The sequence below is a fragment of the Polypterus senegalus genome, chromosome 3 (genome assembly GCF_016835505.1).
Source record: "Polypterus senegalus isolate Bchr_013 chromosome 3, ASM1683550v1, whole genome shotgun sequence".
Taxonomy (NCBI): domain Eukaryota; kingdom Metazoa; phylum Chordata; class Cladistia; order Polypteriformes; family Polypteridae; genus Polypterus; species Polypterus senegalus.
Window position 1 is genome coordinate 19267322 of NC_053156.1, and position 13308 is coordinate 19280629.

Sequence of the window (13308 nt, forward strand, 5' to 3'; positions counted from 1 at the left end):
CTAGTGCAAACCCCAACAACAGGCACTGGTATTATTATTAGAGGAAGTCCATACTCCCCCCAACTAAATGCCACCCTGCACTCCCGACCAGCCGCTGTGGCCCCCATGAAGTTCAAGCACCTCATTCTGTGCCCTAGTGAGTGAGGTGTGTGTGTCAATCTGCCAACATCTGGAACTACAAATGAGTCAACCTTGACCATGAATTGCCCCTAAATTTAAATGAATTGCTTCTTAATAACGGCTAACAGATGTTAACCTCCCCGGATTACACCTTTACAAACACATTAAATATGTCAAGTGATTGAAATTGCAACCAACACAACAGAACAGAACGGTTAAATCTGGAATTATTCAAAATGTAATATTTTAGTGCTGTTCTGGCTTCAAAATATCGTCTACTTCTTTTTTCTCGTAATGCTAAATATGAGTTGTTGCCTTTTTTGTTGTTTTTGAGCCGCTGTAATAATTTCAAGGCGTGACTTTTTCCCGCAATAACCCACCTTCTGAATTCACTGATTGGCCTAACGCCGCGTCATTACAACGCGCTCGACCATCCTATTGGACCGCTCTCTGTCAATTCACCTGTTTGAGAATGCTGATTAGCTAATCAGCCCGCCCCTCAATAAATGGAAAATCAACTCCACCCTCCTTCTCCTCCTCCCCCCTCTTCCCAGCAGGCATACAGACTCCGCCAAACAGGCCCCGCTTATGCACGATGTGAGGCGAACAACTCCGCTCAAACTCGACAAACACTTCGAGGGTGCCCGCGACAAGGACTAGAAAGTACTCCAAACTTGAGCGCGTCAGCCAAAAGACTGCAGGAAAAGTTAGGACGAGCACAAGATTGGACACGAAGGGGACCTAACAGCAGCGGTCGCGCAAAGAAAACATAACAAACAAGAAGCTCGATTCTCAGCGGGCTGCGTACACGAACGGCGCTCCTCGGCTGCCCCGGCCACCTCTCCTTGTCGACGCCCTTTGCCTTGGCGAGTGGCTGATTAACGGAATGTTTACAAACTCACCCCGCGAGCCGCTCAGCTCCCTCTGCCCTGGAATCCAACTCGCTGCGGAGCGATCTCGCGAGAGCGGCTCGGGGCGAGACCTGGAGGCGGGGCCAAAAAGGGCGGGGAGTCTCCGACGGCTGCGTCAGGACCCACGCTGAGGCTGCCCTCTCAGGCGCCTGAAACCGTCATGCGTTTTGTAACTGCACGATGTGATGAATTGCACATTTATGGCACGTTTAAAGAAACCACCAGGTAGGATTGTAATCATCATCTTATTGTTTCAGCATTCGCAGGCTAAATAATTAAAGGGGTTCAGGGACTGACACTAAGGCTCTTGAAACATGGACTCGGTGTGAAGCCAGCACATTCTCTCTGTGCCTACGTGGGTTTTTCTCCAGGCTCTGCGGTTTTACCTCCAAGACAGCAAAGGAACCCATATCAGGTTAATAAGTGCTTCTGGACTTGCAGAAGGTGTTGTGATTAACCTGGCACCTCATGTGTCCGCTGCCGATCTAAGCAGTTTTCCTTCCATGATTCTGAATTGGATAAATGGATAGACAATGAGTGGTGTGGACACGTTATTACCTTAAAGCGGTCAAACGAATCATATTGACGTTGAAAGAAACTTATTACTGTATTACGAAGAGTACCAAATAAACATAGGCATAGTGGTTAGGGCGTTGGACTTTAAAATTCTGAAGTTGGAGATTTAAGTCCCACTACTGACCCTGTTTGACCCTGAGCTCTAACGGGAAAAACGAAAAGAAATGGAACCAGCTGTATGTCTCAAATGTAGTAGGGTACCCTGGGTAAAGGTGTCGGCCTAATAATAATTTAGTGACTTATCTATCTATCTATCTATCTATCTACCTGTATAGTACCTTCATATACATCTCGAGTGCTTTTCATTTCAGTCTACATAGTGCCTTTCATATCTATTATATAGAGACATTTATCTGTTAACTATCTGTTAGTTGCTTTCATATCTATCTACTTATATAGTGCCTTTCATATGCATCTGTCAATCCATCTATTATGTAGTGCCTTTCACATCTATCTATTCAGTTACTTTCTCATTTATCTACTGCATAGTGAGTTTCATAACTGTTTAGGGCCTTTCACATCTGTATTCTCTATATAGTGCCTTTCATACCCATTCATCTATCTAGTAACTGTGGCAGGCAGTGTGGCATTGAAAAAACCTGAGGTTGTGGGTTCAAATCCCAACACTGTGTGACCCTGAGCAAGTGACTTCACCTGCCTGTCCAGCTGGAAAAACAGAAAACAAATATAACCAGTTGAATGTCTTAAATGTAGCAAGATGTCAGCCTAATAGTAATTTAGTGCTTTTTGCATCTGTCTGCCTACCTTTATAGTGCCTTTCACATCTATGAACCCTATAGTGCCTTTCTTGTGGATGTACAGGTGCTGGTCATAAAATTAGAATATCATTACAAAGTTGATTTATTTCAGTAATTCCATTCAAAAAGTGAAACTTGTATATTAGATTCATTCATTACACACAGACTGATGTATTTCAAATGTTTATTTCTTTTAATTTTGATGATTATAACTGACAACTAAAGAAAGTCCCAAATTCAGTATCTCAGAAAATTAGAATATCAATTAAGACCAATGCAAAAAAAAGGATTTTTAGAAATGTTGGCCAACTGAAAGGTATGAACATGAAAAGTATGAGCATGTACAGCACTCAGTATTTAGTTGGGGCTCCTTTGGCCTGGATTACTGCAGCAATGTGGCGTGGCATGGAGTCGATCAGTCTGTGGCACTGCTCAGGTGTTATGAGAGCCCATGTTGCTCTGATAGTGGCCTTCAGCTCTTCTGAATTGTTGGGTCTGGCGTATTGCATCTTCCTCTTCACAATACCCCATAGATTTTCTATGGGGTTAAGGTCAGGCGAGTTTGCTGGCCAATCAAGAACAGGGATACCATGGTCCTTAAACCAGGTACTGGTAGTTTTGGCACTTTGTGCAGGTGCCAGGTCCTGTTGGAAAATGAAATCTGCATCTCCATAAAGTTCGTCAGCAGCAGGAAGCATGAAGTGCTCTAAAACTTCCTGGTAGACGACTGCGTTGACCTTGGACCTCAGAAAACACAATGGACCAACACCAGCAGATGACATGGCACCCCAAACCATCACTGACTGTGGAAACTTTACACTGGACCTCAAGCAACGTGGATTCTGTGCCTCTCTCTCTCTTCCTCCAGACTCTGGGACCTTGATTTCCAAAGGAAATGCAAAATTGACTTTCATCAGAGAACATAACTTTGGACCACTCAGCAGCAGTCCAGTACTTTTTGTCTTTAGCCCAGGTGAGACGCTTCTGACGCTGTCTCTTGTTCATGAGTGGCTTGACACAAGGAATGCGACAGCTGAAACCCATGTCTTGCATACGTCTGTGCGTGGTGGTTCTTGAAGCACTGACTCCAGCTGCAGTCCACTCTTTGTGAATCTCCCCCACAGTTTTGTTTCACAATCCTCTCCAGGGTGCGGTTATCCCTCTTGCTTGTACACTTTTTTCTACCACATCTTGTCCTTCCCTTCGCCTCTCTATTAATGTGCTTGGACACAGAGCTCTGTGAACAGCCAGCCTCTTTAGCAATGACCTTTTGTGTCTTGCCCTCCTTGTGCGAGGTGTCAATGGTCGTCTTTTGCACAACTGTCAAGTCAGCAGTCTTCCCCCTGATTGTGTAGCCTACAGAACTAGACTGAGAGACCATTTAAAGGCTTTTGCAGGTGTTTTGAGTTAATTAGCTGATTAGAGTGTGGCACCAGGTGTCTTCAATATTGAACCTTTTCACAATATTCTAATTTTCTGAGATACTGAATTTGGGACTTTCATTAGTTGTCAGTTATAATCATCAAAATTAAAAGAAATAAACATTTGAAATACATCAGTCTGTGTGTAATGAATGAATCTAATATACAAGTTTCACTTTTTGAATGGAATTACTGAAATAAATCAACTTTGTCATGATATTCTAATTTTATGACCAGCACCTGTACCTTCATTTTTATCACTCTTTAATTTAATATTGTTATTATCAGTAAGCTGCTGCTGGAGTATGTGAATTTCACCTTGGGATTAATAAAGTATCAATCTACAGTGCATCCTGAAAGTATTCACAGCGCATCACTTTTTCCACATTTTGTTATGTCACAGCCTTATTCCAAACTGGATTCAATTCATTTTTTTTCCTCAGAATTCTACACACAACATCCCATAATGACAATGTGAAAAAAGTTTGAGGTTTTTGCAAATTTATTAAAAATAAAAAATCTGAGAAAGCACATATACATAAGTATTCCCAGCCTTTGCTCAATACTTTGTCGATGCACCTTTGGCAGCAATTCCAGCCTCAAGTCTTTTTGAATATGATGCCACAAGCTTGGCACTCCTATCCTTGGCCAGTTTCGCCCATTCCTCTTTGCAGCACCTCTCAAACTCCATCAGGTTGGATGGGAAGCGTCGGTGCACAGCCATTTTAAGATCTCCAGAGATGTTCAATCAGATTCAAGTCTGGCTCTGCTCTGGCTGGGCCACTCAAGACATTCACAGAGTTGTCCTGAAGCCACTCCTTTGATATCTTGGCTGTGTCTTAGGGTCGTTGTCCTTCTGAAAGATGAACCGTCGCCCCAGTCTGAGGTCAAGAGCGCTCTGGAGCAGGTTTTCATCCAGGATGTCTCTGTACATTGCTGCAGTCATCTTTCCCTTTATCCTGACTAGTCTCCCAGTTCCTGCCCCCCACAGCATGATGCTGCCAATACCAAGCTTCACTGTAGGGATGGTATTGGCCTGGTGATGAGCGGTGCCTGGTTCTCCAAACGTGACGCCTGGCATTCACACCAAAGAGTTCAATCTTTGTCTCATCAGACCAGAGAATTTTGTTTCTCATGGTCTGAGAGTCCATCAGGTGCCTTTTGTCAAACTCCAGGTGGGCTGCCATGTGCCTTTTACTAAGGAGTGGCTTCAGTCTGGCCACTCTACCATACAGGCCTGATTGGTGGATTGCTACAGAGATAGTTGTCCTTCTGGAAGGTTCTCCTCTCTCCATAGAGGACCTCTGGAGCTCTGACAGACTGACCATCGGGTTCTTGGTCACCTCCCTGACTAAGGCCCTTCTCCCCCGATCGCTCAGTTTAGATGGCCGGCCAGCTCTAGGAAGAGTCCTGGTGGTTTCGAACTTCTTCCACTTACGGATGATGGAGGCCACTGAGCTCATTGGAACCTTCAAAGCAGCAGAAATTTTTCTGTAACCTTCCCCAGATTTGTGTCTCGAGACAATCCTGTCTTGGAGGTCTGCAGACAATTCCTTTGACTTCATGCTTGGTTTGTGCTCTGACATGAACTGTCACCTGTGGGACCTTCTATAGACAGGTGTGTGCCTTTCAAATCATGTCACATCAACTGAATTGACCACAGGTGGACTCCAATGAAGCTGAAGAAACATCTCAAGGATGATCAGGAGAAACAGGATGGACCGGAGCTCAGTTTGGAGCTTCATGGCAAAGGCTGTGAATACTTATGTACATGTGCTTTCTCAGTTTTTATATTTTTAATAAATTTGCAAAAATCTTAAGTAAACTTTTTTCACTTTGTTATTATGGGGTGTTGTGTGTAGAATTCTGAGGAAAAAAATGAATTTAATCCATTTTGGAATAAGGCTGTAACATAACAAAATGTGGAAAAAGTGATGCGCTGGGAATACTTTCTGGATGCACTGTATATACACACACGCACACAGCATTCGAAGTCTAAATCACAATCTGATTGTATAAGTGGTTACCTATCAAGTAACGCTTGTGATTCAGACTTCGAATGCTGTGTGTGTAATTACCCCGATCTCCAGGCTGTCAAGTAAATGAACCACATGCCGTGGCGCAACATAAAGAGCCTTTGCCTCTAACGCTGACATCCGAGGTTCGATCCCCGATGCGGGGTGCAGTGGAGTGTGTACACCTGATGAGCCCAAATTAGGACGAAACACGTGTCACGTACTCTGCATTTTTTGACAGCTATGTAATATATATATATATATATATATATATATATATATATATATATATATATATATATATATATATATATATATATATATACATACAATCATTAATCTGCTATATAGCGCCTTTTCTAATCTGTCTACTGCATAGTGCTCTTCATATCTATCTGTTTATATGGTTAATTTTGTATCTATCTACTGTCTATTGCCTTTTAGATCTGTCAACTTTCTAGTGGATTTCACATCTCTATTCTATATAGTGCCTTTCATATCTATCGATCAACTGAGGCAGGCAGTGTGGTGCAGTAGTTAAGGCTTTGGCTGGTCAACCCTGAGGTTGTGGGTTCAAATCCCACCATTGACACTGCAGTGTGACCCTGAGCAGATCACTTCACCTGCCTGTGCTCCAATTCAAAATAAAAAAAAGTTGCATCTCAAATGTTGTAATTGATGTCATTCCAAATAAATAAGTAATAATAATAATAAAGTTCCTTTCTTTAATTAACATCATCTCCTGGTGGTCTCATTTATAACATTTTCCATGGACTTGAGTCTTAAAATGTGTACGGCAAACGACAGCAACACGCATACACCACAAATAAATGTTGATTTTTAAAAGATGGCATACTCTGAATTTCCCCATGGGATTAGTACTCGGGTGTTGTACCGTGTTAGCCATTATGGATGTAGTGAGAAGTCGAGCAAAATGACCCCTTTTATTGGCTAACTAGAAAGACGACAATATGCAAGCTTTCAAGGCAACTCAGGCCTCTTCTTAATGTTTATCCAAACTAATGTAATACGCACATTTGCACATAATGCACTTTTATACATCAAAATCATCCTGTAAATATTCTTCGAGCCCCCACCCTGAAACACCCGTACATACATGTACACTGTGTGTGTGTGTGTGTGTGCCAAACAATTCAAAGACTACACAACATGTTTTGCACTAATTGGGGCTCATCAGTGTACGCACCTCTGGTTCTGCTTACAGGGATCAAACATCAGATGTTGGCATATGAGGCGAAGCCTCTGACGTTGTGCCACAGCGGATGTTTGCCAACTGGCTTACTGACCCCACGCGTTACCTGGCAGGTAACCATACAAATAATCAGATTGTGATGCATGTAACACTCCAACCTTCACCCTGTTAAGTAAGTGAGCCAGCCACCGTGGTGCAGTATCACAGGCTGTGCCTCAGGCGCTGATGTCTGAGGTTCAGTCCTCGTAAGGTGAAGCAAAGGTGTGTATACTTGATGAGCCCCAGTTAGAGAGAAACATGCCTGGTGTACTCTTGGCATTATTTGGCAGGTACTAATCACATATCTGTGATCTTCTTGCAGCTGAGAGGGCGTGGAGGATGTTTGCCGAATGGCCGACCAGCCACAAGTGTTACCTGGGGGTAACCATGCAAATAATCAGATTGCGATTCAGACCTAAGAATGTGGCTATGTATGTATGTATACACACACACACATACTGCTCAAAAAAAGGAAAGGAGCTCTTTGTTAATCCGAGAGTAGCATCAAGTCAATGACACTTCTGGACTATCGATCTGCTCAGTTAAGTAGCAGAGGGGCTTGTTGATCACTTTCAGCTGCTTTGGTGACTAGAAGGGGGACAACAATGAGACGACCCCCAAAACAGGAATGAATGGTATAACAGGTTTAACATTTTTCCCTCCTCATCTGTTTTGTCACTCGCTTTACATTTGGTTACAGTGTCACTTCTGGTAGCATGAGGCCATACTGGACCCTACAGAGCTGGCACAGGTAGTCCAACTTCTCCAGGATGGCGGGCACATCAATACGTGGCATTGCCAGAAGGTCTGCTGTGTCTCCCAGCACAGTCTCAAGGGCATGGAGGAGATTCCAGGAGACAGGCAGTGACTCTTGGAGAGCTGGACAGGGTCCCTCACAGAAGGTCCTTAACCCATCAGCAGGACCCACCAGTATCTGCTCCTTTGGGCAACGAGGAACTGGATGAGCACAGGCAGAGCCTACAAAATGACCTCCGGCAGGCAGGCAGGCCACTGGTGTGAATGTCTCTGACCAAATAATCAGAAACATACTTCATGAGGGTGGCCTGAGGGCCCGATGTCCTCTAATGGGCACCGTGGAGCTCAATTGGCATTTGCCATAGAATACCAGAACTGGCAGGTCCACCACTGGCGCCCTGTGCTTTTCACAGATGAGAGCAGGTTCACCCTGAGCACATGTGACAGACATGAAAGGGTCTGGAGAAGCCGTGGAGAACGTTATGCTGCCTGTGACATTGTTCAGCATGACTGGTTTGGTGGTCTGGTGGGGAGGTCATATACATGGAGGGACGCACAGACCTCTACAGGCTAGACAACGGTACCTTGACTGCCATTAGCTATGAAGATGAAATCCTTGAACCCATTGTCAGACCCTATGCTGGTGCAGTGGCTCCTGGGTTCCTCCTGGCCTCACGTGGCGAGAGGATGAAAGAATTGATACCACTGACTGCCCCCCCTCCACGCTCAGTCGCCTGACCTCAATCCAATAGACCACCTCTGGGTGTGACATTATGTTTCGGTCCATCTGACACCTCAGCCTGTCCAGGAGCTTGGTGATGCCCTGGTCCAGATCTGGGAGGACACCATCTGTCGTCTCATTTGGACGTTGTCTGGGTATAATGTTGAGTTGAGTTGCTGCAATGACATTTTGGCCAAATGGACTCGCCTGCCTGCCCCATCATTGCTTCCCTTTGGTTTTCGGGGTGTCTTTGATTTCGGCCCTCTCTCTGTAGGTTCATCATTTTCATTTCCATCCTTTTGTTCCTAACACATCACCATATCAATCCATAGCAGTAGAGAGAGCCAGCAGGATTTTCTTTCCCATTGAGATCTGAGGTGTTCTCAAAGTGGTCCTTTCATTTTATTGAGAAGATTTATGCCTAGGAAGTCTGCCATTGACCACATCCTGGCCCTGAGGTTTCTCATGGAGTGCAAACACGATTATTGGACAAGTTTCTTTACAGCCTTTGTCGATTTTCGTAAAGCATTCATCTACGTGGGACATCCTGTGACTTTGCAGGATCCCCTTGAGGTTGCTGGATATCCTGGATGGCCTGTCCACTGGTACTGGGAGTGCTGTGCAGAGTGGAGGCAGACCCTCTGCGTTTTTCCCAGTTGATTCTGGGGTCCGTCAGGGGTGTGTTCTGCTCCAACTCTGTTCAATGCTTGTATGGACTGGGTGTTGGTCAGGGTCATGGGATCCAGCGGCTGGGGGTCATCTGTTGGTGAGGAGAGATTCGCTAATCTTGACTCTGTGGACGATGCTGTGATCTTCATGGAGTCAGTGGAGGCTCTGATTGGGGCTCTCAAGAGACTGAGTAAGGTGACTCTTCCTATGAAGTCACTAGGTGGATTGGGACAGCATGGGGGGGGGGTCACAAGGTCACTTTAAAGGGGTGTTTGGTGCTTCTGGTATCTGCAATAAGACGAAGGTCCAAGTCTTTAGAGTCCTGGTGCTCCCTGTTTGTGAGACATGGACGCTCTCCAGTGACCTGAAATGCAGACTGGACTCCTTCACGTGTGTCTCTTCAGAGAATCCTTGGGTCCTGCTAGTGTGACTTTGTGTTGTTCATGGAGTCCCGAATGAGGCACATGACCTGCACTGTGAGGGAGAGTCAGCTACGGCACTACGGCCATGTGGTGCGATTACCCGAGGGTGATCTGGAACACAGGATTCTCATTTTTGGGGCCAGGTCAAGGAGACATCCACATGACACCTGGCTGCAGCAGATAGAGGGGTCATTTCCACAGGGTGGGACTGGACCGCGTGTCTGCCTGGTAGGGGTTGTCAACTGGGATCCCAAGCTGTACCAGTGCCTGCTCCCCCTCCTGACCTGAATCTACAGTGGGTACGGAAAGTATTCAGACCCCCTTCCATTTTTCACTCTTTGTTATATTGCAGCCACCTGGATTTGGGGATCCTCTGCCATTCCTCCTTGCAGATCCCCTTAAGTTCTGTCAGATTGGATGGTAAACGTTGGTGGACAGCCATTTTTAGGTCTCTCCAGAGATGCTCAATTGGGTTTAAGTCAGGGCTCTGGCTGGGCCATTCAAGAACAGTCACAGAGCTGTTGTGAAGCCACTTCTTCGTTATTTTAGCTGTGTGCTTAGGGTCATTGTCTTGTTGGAAGGTAAACCTTCGGCCCAGTCTGAGGTCCTTAGCACTCTGGAGAAGGTTTTGTCCAGGATATCCCTGTACTTGGCCGCATTCATCTTTCCCTCGAATGCAACCAGTCGTCCTGTCCCTGCAGCTGAAAAACACCCCCACAGCCTGATGCTGCCACCGCCATGCTTCACTGTGGGGACTGTATTGGACAAGTGATGAGCAGTGCCTGGTTGTCTCCACACATATCGCTTAGAATTAAGGCCAAAAAGTTCTATCTTGGAGTTTGCTAAAAGACACCTGAAGGACTCTTGAGATGGTGAGAAATAAGATTCTCTGGTCTGATGAGAACTTTTTGGCCTTAATTCTAAGCGATATGTGTGGAGACAACCAGGCACTGCTCATCACTTGTCCAATACAGTCCCCACAGTGAAGCATGGCGGTGGCAGCATCATGCTGTGGGGGTGTTTGTCAGTTGCAGGGACATGTGATATTTCAGTTTTTCTCTTTTAATAAATCTGCAACAATTTCAAAAATTCTTTTTTTTTGTCTGTCAATATGGGGTGCTGTGTGTACATTAATGAGGAAAAAATTAATTTAAATGATTGTAGCAAATGGCTGCAATATAACAAAGAGTGAAAGATTGAAGGGGTTCTGAATACTTTCTGTACCCACTGTATACTAATAAAAGGCAAAGCCCTCACTCATTCACTCACTCACTGACTCATCACTAATTCTCCAACTTCCCGTGTAGGTAGAAGGCTGAATTTTGGCAGGCTCCTTCCTTACATCTTACTTACAAAAGTTAAGCAGGTTTTGAAATTCTACACATAACGGTCATAACTGGAACCTACTTTCGACCATATATACGGCCATAGCCTGCAGCTCAGTCTCCGTGAGAGGCGGAGTTGCGTCCCTCATCGTCACGCCTCCCACGTAATTGAGTGCCTGCCCATATAAGGCCGTCTGTCAGCAGCCATCCAATAGACACGCTGCCGCTAAATATTCGCGGGTGAAGGACTGTGCTTATGCAAACGAAGATGAGATGGTCAGGGATAGACTAGTGTTTGGCACAAACTCAGCGAAAGTGCGAGAGAAACTTTTAAGTCCTGGGTCTGAGCTAACATTAAATAAAGCCGTGGACATCGCAAGACCGCACGAGAGAGCACAAGCACAGCTGAGAATCTTCGATGCATGTACTCCGAGCGGCTCACGTGAACTGACTGTGAACGCAGTACACAGACAACCACCAAGAACTCCAAAGAGCGCTGAGGAAAAAATGCATTACACAATTGAGAAGGCAGCAAAAGAATATGAAGCGAGTGACGCATACATGAATATTCATAAGTGCAGCTACTGTGGAAAAAGTCAGAAAAAGTCAATGTCCAGCTAAAGGAAGACAGTAAAAAATGTGGTAAATTGAAGCACTTCGCTAAAGTTTGTAGGACTGGGAAAGGTAAACCCATGCATGAGGTGTGTGATGTCTCAGATAAAGAGGAAGACGAGCTGCTTATTGATGCAGTAAGAAAGGAACAACCCTCTGACGCTGAACAAGCCTTTGTAGACATGTCAATAGGAAAGAAAGTTGTAAAGCTGAAGTTTAAATTAAGTTCATAGACACGCTGCCGCTAAATATTCGCAGGCAAATCCACAACTTAATACCGGGAATGCCTGTTAAACGTCTTAGATTCACGAGTACCGATTTGGGTAGTGAACACTTTGATGAATGAAACCTGTTATCTTTACAACGGTTGACAACGAAGATGAGATGGTCAGGGATAGACTAGACAAACACGGAATGTAACTTGAACACAACACGTCCTCTAAATACGAACCTGATTGAAACAAATAATGATAATCAAATCCTTGATGACAGCAACACTCCTAACAGTCACAAAACAATTACATTGACATTCAAGTTACGTTATTTTTAAAATGTTTCCTTTTCTTTTTCATAACTTCTTTAACACACTACTTCTCCGCTGCGAAGCGCGGGTATTTTGCTAGTATATATACATTGTAATGGATGGCACACATGGACTGGCACCCTGGCTGGAAGGGCAGTGCAGTTAAAGGTCCAGGGTAAAATGAGCACTCCTGAATATTTCCTCCTCCTGCGTGGTAGATGCCAGCATCCTGAGGTTGGGATGCCCACACTGACACCTGCAGTGTTCTGCAGGGAGATGCCGGGACTTCAGGGACTTCCATTTGACCTGGAAGAACACCCGGGTCATCAATAAAAGAAGCAGAAGAGTCAGAGTCGGCGGGCAGAGGATGAAGCCTGCCTGGAGGAGTGGCAGGACCTTGGTAAGGTAGCTGGTGCAAATAAACCTTTGTGCGATGTCGGCACTTGTGTCGCGGCGGTTGTTGCTGTGTCTGAGGTGCTGCAACGCCTCCTCGTGGTTTCAACATATATTGAATAATATTAAAACATGAAAAATAACTCAAATATAACAACAACAACCAGGAGAATACACAGAAAGCCTGGCCATAGCTGTGGTAACACACAGTCACTCTTAGTTTGCTGCCGACATTGAGATGAGTTACCCGGAGTCAAACACTCTCCACCCAAGTTTCTCACTATATTTGTTTACGACTTAGGGGCTCTGCCACCTGCGCACGTCACTCGCCAACCCCCCCGGTGGGCACTACCCACTTCACAGCTCTGCCGCTAGCGTATGGGGAAGCGGATGTACAATTTAAACAGATTGTTATTTTCACGGGAATCCTTACATATGCATAATAGAACTATTTTATATTATAGCGAGTAATTAATAGTAAAAAAATAATAAAACATAAACTGAAAGTAAATTATGTTTCACGTTGCGTTGTCCGTTTTCGTTCTGTTTGGCTTTGAAATGAACACTCAAATATTACACTTTTATTGTAAAACGTGAGGAAAAAAAAAAATTTTTGGAATTAACTTCTCGTCGATATCGCATTGAGTTTTGATTCCGTGTTTGGACGTTCATCGTGACAACGTGACATATAACTGGCCGTGAGTGAATTTCGTTTCTTTTTCTCTAATAAATAAACGACTTTTTCGATTGTTTGTCCCTGTGATTTGTTAATTGTCATAACAAACGTTATTCTAACGGGAAACTGTAGAGGTTTTAATACGAATGGCATATCAA

At 44.6% G+C, this 13308-nt stretch overlaps 1 protein-coding gene across 2 annotated transcripts in view; it reads right to left on the bottom strand.

The window, feature by feature from the left end:
- The window catches only part of atf7b (activating transcription factor 7b), a 180210-nt gene that overhangs the window by 139121 nt on the left and 27781 nt on the right, over positions 1–13308 (bottom strand). Inside the window, exon 1 of one of the 2 annotated variants that reach the window (XM_039746727.1) lies at positions 1023–1090. The exons of the other annotated variant lie outside the window; for it this stretch is intronic. The gene's annotated coding sequence lies outside the window, so the exon portion shown is untranslated. Of the gene's footprint in view, positions 1–1022; positions 1091–13308 lie in introns of those variants that run through there. 2 annotated transcript variants of the gene reach the window in all.